Source organism: Cherax quadricarinatus, chromosome 19 (genome assembly GCF_038502225.1).
Source record: "Cherax quadricarinatus isolate ZL_2023a chromosome 19, ASM3850222v1, whole genome shotgun sequence".
NCBI classification, from domain to species: domain Eukaryota; kingdom Metazoa; phylum Arthropoda; class Malacostraca; order Decapoda; family Parastacidae; genus Cherax; species Cherax quadricarinatus.
This window is the reverse complement of record NC_091310.1, coordinates 37,631,500-37,639,173: the sequence shown is the minus strand read 5'-3', so window position 1 is coordinate 37,639,173 and position 7,674 is coordinate 37,631,500.

The following is a 7,674-nucleotide window of genomic DNA, read 5'->3' as shown; positions in this document are numbered from 1 at the left end:
TATTCTGTTTCGCTCCATTCTCTCCACATGTCCGAACCACCTCAACAACCCTTCCTCAGCCCTCTGGACAACAGTTTTGGTAATCCCGCACCTCCTCCTAACTTCCAAACTACGAATTCTCTGCATTATATTCACACCACACATTGCCCTCAGACATGACATCTCCACTGCCTCCAGCCTTCTCCTCGCTGCAACATTCATCACCCATGCTTCACACCCATATAAGAGCGTTGGTAAAACTATACTCTCATACATTCCCCTCTTTGCCTCCAAGGACAAAGTTCTCTGTCTCCACAGACTCCTAAGTGCACCACTCACTCTTTTTCCCTCATCAATTCTATGATTCACCTCATCTTTCATAGACCCATCCGCTGACACGTCCACTCCCAAATATCTGAATACGTTCACCTCCTCCATACTCTCTCCCTCCAATCTGATATTCAATCTTTCATCACCTAATCTTTTTGTTATCCTCATAACCTTACTCTTTCCTGTATTCACCTTTAATTTTCTTCTTTTGCACACCCTACCAAATTCATCCACCAATCTCTGCAGCTTCTCTTCAGAATCTCCCAAGAGCACAGTGTCATCAGCAAAGAGCAGCTGTGACAACTCCCACCCTGTGTGTGATTCTTTATCTTTTAACTCCACGCCTCTTGCCAAGACCCTCGCATTTACTTCTCTTACAACCCCATCTATAAATATATTAAACAACCACGGTGACATCACACATCCTTGTCTAAGGCCTACTTTTACTGGGAAAAAATTTCCCTCTTTTCTACATACTCTAACTTGAGCCTCACTATCCTCGTAAAAACTCTTCACTGCTTTCAGTAACCTACCTCCTACACCATACACTTGCAACATCTGCCACATTGCCCCCCTATCCACCCTGTCATACGCCTTTTCCAAATCCATAAATGCAACAAAGACCTCTTTAGCCTTATCTAAATACTGTTCACTTATATGTTTCACTGTAAACACCTGGTCCACACACCCCCTACCTTTCCTAAAGCCTCCTTGTTCATCTGCTATCCTATTCTCCGTCTTACTCTTAATTCTTTCAATTATAACTCTACCATACACTTTACCAGGTACACTCAACAGACTTATCCCCCTATAATTTTTGCACTCTCTTTTATCCCCTTTGCCTTTATACAAAGGAACTATGCATGCTCTCTGCCAATCCCTAGGTACCTTACCCTCTTCCATACATTTATTAAATAATTGCACCAACCACTCCAAAACTATATCCCCACCTGCTTTTAACATTTCTATCTTTATCCCATCAATCCCGGCTGCCTTACCCCCTTTCATTTTACCTACTGCCTCACGAACTTCCCCCACACTCACAACTGGCTCTTCCTCACTCCTACAAGATGTTATTCCTCCTTGCCCTATACACGAAATCACAGCTTCCCTATCTTCATCAACATTTAACAATTCCTCAAAATATTCCCTCCATCTTCCCAATACCTCTAACTCTCCATTTAATAACTCTCCTCTCCTATTTTTAACTGACAAATCCATTTGTTCTCTAGGCTTCCTTAACTTGTTAATCTCACTCCAAAACTTTTTCTTATTTTCAACAAAATTTGTTGATAACAGCTCACCCACTCTCTCATTTGCTCTCTTTTTACATTGCTTCACCACTCTCTTAACCTCTCTCTTTTTCTCCATATACTCTTCCCTCCTTGCATCACTTCTACTTTGTAAAAACTTCTCATATGCTAACTTTTTCTCCCTTACTACTCTCTTTACATCATCATTCCACCAATCGCTCCTCTTCCCTCCTGCACCCACTTTCCTGTAACCACAAACTTCTGCTGAACACTCTAACACTACATTTTTAAACCTACCCCATTCCTCTTCGACCCCATTGCCTATGCTCTCATTAGCCCATCTATCCTCCAATAGCTGTTTATATCTTACCCTAACTGCCTCCTCTTTTAGTTTATAAACCTTCACCTCTCTCTTCCCTGATGCTTCTATTCTCCTTGTATCCCATCTACCTTTTACTCTCAGTGTAGCTACAACTAGAAAGTGATCTGATATATCTGTGGCCCCTCGATAAACATGTACATCCTGAAGTCTACTCAACAGTCTTTTATCTACCAATACATAATCCAACAAACTACTGTCATTTCGCCCTACATCATATCTTGTATACTTATTTATCCTCTTTTTCTTAAAATATGTATTACCTATAACTAAACCCCTTTCTATACAAAGTTCAATCAAAGGGCTCCCATTATCATTTACACCTGGCACCCCAAACTATATATATAAATATATATATATATATATATATATATATATATATATATATATATATATATATATATATATATATATATATATATATATATATATATATATATATATATATATATATATATATATATATACATATATATATATATATATATATATATATATATATATATATATATACATATATATATATATATATATATATATATATATATATATATATATATACATATATATATATATATATATATATATATATATATATATATATATATATATATATATATATATATATATATATATATATATATATATATATATATATATATATATATATATATATATATATATATATATATATATATATATATATATATATATATATATATATATATATATATATACATATATATATATATATATATATATATATATATATATATATATATATATATATATATATACATAAGTCGTGCCGAATAGGCAGAACTTGTGATCTTGGCTTAAATAGCAACGCTCATCTTGCCATATAGGACAAGTGAAAATTTGTGTATGCAATAATTTCGCCAAAATCATTCTGAACCTAACGAAAAAAATATATTTCACTGTATTTGTTTAGTATTAAATTACTCTAAACAAATCTAAAATATATTTAGTAAGGTTAGGTTAAAATAAATTGTTCTTGTTATAATGTTAGGTGAGTTTTCTAAGATTCTTTTGGTGCAAAAATATAATTTTTTACATTATCGTTAATGAAAAAAATATATCTTTAAACGTATAAGAGAAAATTTCAGAAAGGACTTAATTTTAAATGAGTTCTTGCTAATTGACCAATTTTACATATTCGGCACGACATATATATATATATATATATATATATATATATATATATATATATATATATATATATATATATATATATATATATATATATATATATATTTAAGAGTAATGTCAACTTAGAGTGACTGTATGCTAAGAGAAACAAGCTTCTCAGTGTATGTACACTGATACACAGTTTTTAGTTTGTAGTGTGTATTCACCTCTCTGGGTATCTACACTGACACACACACGCACGCACACACACACACAAACACACACACACACACACAAACACACACACACACACACACACACACACACACACAAACAGACACACACACACACACACACACACACACACACACACAAACACACACACACACAAACACACACACACACACACACACACACACACACACACAAACACACACACACACACACACACACACACACACACACAAACACACACACACACACACAACACACACACACACACACACACACACACACACACACACACACACACACAAACACCCAAGGGACAGGAGGAGGAAACTGCAAAGGAAGATTGGGCAGCAGAGCTCACAAAAAGGGAACAAGAATGGGAAAAGAAACTAGAAGAACTTAGCATGAGAATGGAAGAGAGGATAGACATGGAAAGCAGGAAGTGGGAGGTGAAAGTCAAAGCAGCAGAGGCCAGGATACAGAGTTTAGAAGAGGAACTGGAAAATCTGAAACAGCCTAAAGAACTAAAGAACATTATGGGATTGACAACAGAGACCGCTACCTCAGCCACAAATAAGGGGACTGTAGGGAAAGGAGGAGCAAAACTGCATGTAGAAGCTCTATCAGTGGAGACTGTAGTAAATGAAAGAGCTAAGCTATATGTGGAGGCCCTAAAAGACCACAACAGAGCCCAGGGAAAGCCAAGATGGGAAAATGACAGGCCACTGAGCCCATGTACAGTAGCTAGTGAAACTGAAGAAAGGAAAGCTGCAATGGAGGAAATCAAATTGAATGAGGGGATACACAGGGATATGCAGTGGGAGAATGAAAGGGTGAGGTCAGTCTTTGTGTATGGGCTACAGGAAGTTGAAGGGGAAACATATGAAGCAAGAAAACAAGGGGAAAAAAAAGCAATTGAAAGCATCATGAAAGTAATCGGAGAAGACGACATGACCCAGCTGGAAAATTTTCGGAGAATAGGGGGGTTTGTAAAAAAAAGAAACCGGCCAGTGAAAGTGACCTTCAAGGCAGAATCGACTCGGAACAGGATACTGCAGGAAAAAGCACGATTAAGGGACATGCCGGGATACAGGAAGGTGTATCTCGACCGCGACAGAACACAAGACGAAAGGCGGAAACTGAGAGAGATGGTACAAAGGCGAAAGGAGGAAAGAGAGGGGATGGAGAAGACAGACAGGAGATCCCAGACACAGGAAGATCAAATACAACCTCCCTCACAGCTTCCTATAGAAGCCTCCCAACCAGGTCAACCCCAGTGCAGCCAAACACTCTAAACCACAACACCCATGCCATATCCAATGCCCCCACCCACTACATTACAAACTCCACCCCCACAGCAACCACCCATAGTTCCTTATCAGGTCTCCCACTTCCCCAACCCCAATACACCTCCCAGACCACAGTCTTAGAAAAGAAGCTGAAGGTATGGTATACAAATGCAGATGGAATAACAAATAAGTATGAGGAGTGGCACGAAAGAATCAAGGAGACATCCCCAGACATAATAGCACTCACAGAAACAAAACTCACCAGAATAATAACAGATTCAATCTTTCCACCCGGATATCAAATCTTCAGGAAAGACAGAGGGAGGAGAGGGGGAGGAGGAGTTGCACTGCTCATTAAAAGCCAGTGGGGTTTTGAGAAAATGGAAGGAATATATGGCACGGGTGAAAGGGACTACTTAGTAGGAACAATCCAGTCTGAGGGACATAAGGTGATAATTGCAGTAATGTACAACCCACCACAGAACTGCAGGAGACCAAGAGAAGAATACGATGAAAGCAACAGAGCCATGGTCGACACACTAGCCGAGGTGGCCAGGAGAGCACACGTGGGGGGAGCAAAGTTACTAGTTATGGGTGATTTCAATCACAAGGAGATTGACTGGGAAAACCTGGAGCCCCATGGGGGTTCCGAAACATGGAGAGCCAAGATGATGGATGTAGTACTGGAAAACCTCATGCATCAACATGTTAGAGACACTACCAGAGAGAGAGGAGAAGATGAACCAGCAAGACTGGACCTTGTATTCACCTTGAGTAGTTCAGACATCGAGGATATCTTGTATGAAAGGCGCCTGGGAGCTAGTGATCATGTGGTTCTGTGCTTCGACTACATAGTTGAGCTCCAAGTGGAGAGAGTAGCAGGAATAGGATGGGAAAAACCAAACTACAAAAGGGGGAACTACTCAGGCATGAGGAACTTCCTTCAAAACATTCAGTGGGAGAGGGAACTGACAGGAAAACCAGTACAAGAAATGATGGACTATGTGGCAACAAAATGCAAGGAGGCAGAGGAGAGGTTTGTTCCCAAGGGAAACAGAAATAATGGGAAGAACAGAACGAGTCCTTGGTTCACCCAAAGGTGTAGGGAGGCAAAAACTAGGTGTACTAGAGAATGGAAAAGGTACAGAAGACAGAGAACTCAGGAAAATAAAGAGATTAGCCGAAGAGCCAGAAATGAATATGCACAGATAAGAAGGGAGGCTCAGCGACAATATGAAAATGACATAGCATCGAAAGTCAAGACTGACCCGAAGCTGTTGTACAGCCACATCAGGAGGAAAACAACAGTCAAGGACCAGGTAATCAGACTGAGGAAGGGTGATGGGGAATTCACAAGCAACGACCGAGAGGTATGTCAGGAGCTCAACACGAGATTTAAAGAAGTATTTACAGTGGAAACCAGTAGGACTCCAGGAAATCAGAACAGGGGGGTACACCAGCAAGTGCTGGATGAGGTACATATAACCAAGGAGGAAGTGAAGAAGCTGCTATGCGAACTTGACACCTCAAAGGCGGTGGGACCAGACAACATCTCTCCATGGGTCCTTAAAGAGGGAGCAGAGATATTGTGTGTGCCATTAACAAAGATCTTCAACACATCATTTGAAACTGGGCAACTCCCTGAGGTATGGAAGATGGCAAATGTAGTCCCAATTTTTAAAAAGGGAGACAGACATGAGGCACTAAACTACAGACCTGTATCACTAACGTGTATAGTATGCAAGGTCATGGAGAAGATCATCAGGAGGAGAGTGGTGGAGCACCTGGAAAGAAACAAGTGTATAATTGACAACCAGCATGGTTTCAGGGAAGGAAAATCCTGTGTCACAAATCTACTAGAGTTTTATGACAAGGTGACAGAAGTAAGACAAGAGAGAGAGGGGTGGATCGACTGCATTTTTTTGGACTGCAAAAAGGCCTTCGACACAGTTCCTCACAAGAGGTTACTGAAAAAGATAGAAGATCAGGCACACATAACAGGAAAGGCACTGCAATGGATCAGAGAATACCTGACAGGGAGGCAACAACGAGTCATGGTACGTGACGAGGTGTCAGAGTGGGCGCTTGTGACAAGCGGGGTTCCACAGGGGTCAGTCCTAGGACCTGTGCTGTTCTTGGTATATGTGAACGACATAACGGAAGGGATAGACTCAGAAGTGTCCTTGTTTGCAGATGATGTGAAGTTAATGAGAAGAATCAAATCGGATGAGGATCAGGCAGGACTACAAAGAGACCTGGACAGGCTGCAAGCCTGGTCCAGCAACTGGCTCCTTGAGTTTAACCCTGCCAAATGCAAAGTCATGAAGATTGGGGAAGGGCAAAGAAGACCGCAGACACAATATAGTTTAGATGGCCAAAGACTGCAAACCTCACTCAAGGAAAAAGATCTGGGGGTGAGTATAACACCGAGCATATCTCCTGAGGCGCACATAAATCAGATAACTGCTGCAGCATACGGGCGCCTGGCAAACCTACGGATAGCGTTCCGATACCTCAGTAAGGAGTCGTTCAAGACCCTGTATACCATTTACGTCAGGCCCATACTGGAGTATGCAGCACCAGTTTGGAATCCACACCTAGTCAAGCACGTCAAGAAATTAGAGAAAGTGCAAAGGTTTGCAACAAGACTAGTCCCAGAGCTACGGGGATTGTCCTACGAAGAAAGGTTGAGGGAAATCGGCCTGACGACACTGGAGGCCAGGAGGGTCAGGGGAGACATGATAACGACATATAAAATACTGCGCGGAATAGACAAGGTGGACAAAGACAGGATGTTCCAGAGATGGGACACAGACACAAGAGGTCACAATTGGAAGTTGAAGACTCAGATGAATCGAAGGGATGTTAGGAAGTATTTCTTCAGTCATAGAGTAGTCAAGTCATGGAATAGTCTAGAAAGTGAAGTAGTGGAGGCGGGAACTATACATAGTTTTAAGGCGAGGTATGATAAAGCTCATGTAGCAGGGAGAGAGAGGACCTAGTAGCAATCAGTGAAGAGGCGGGGCCAGGAGCTATGACTCGACCCCTGCAACCACAAATAGGT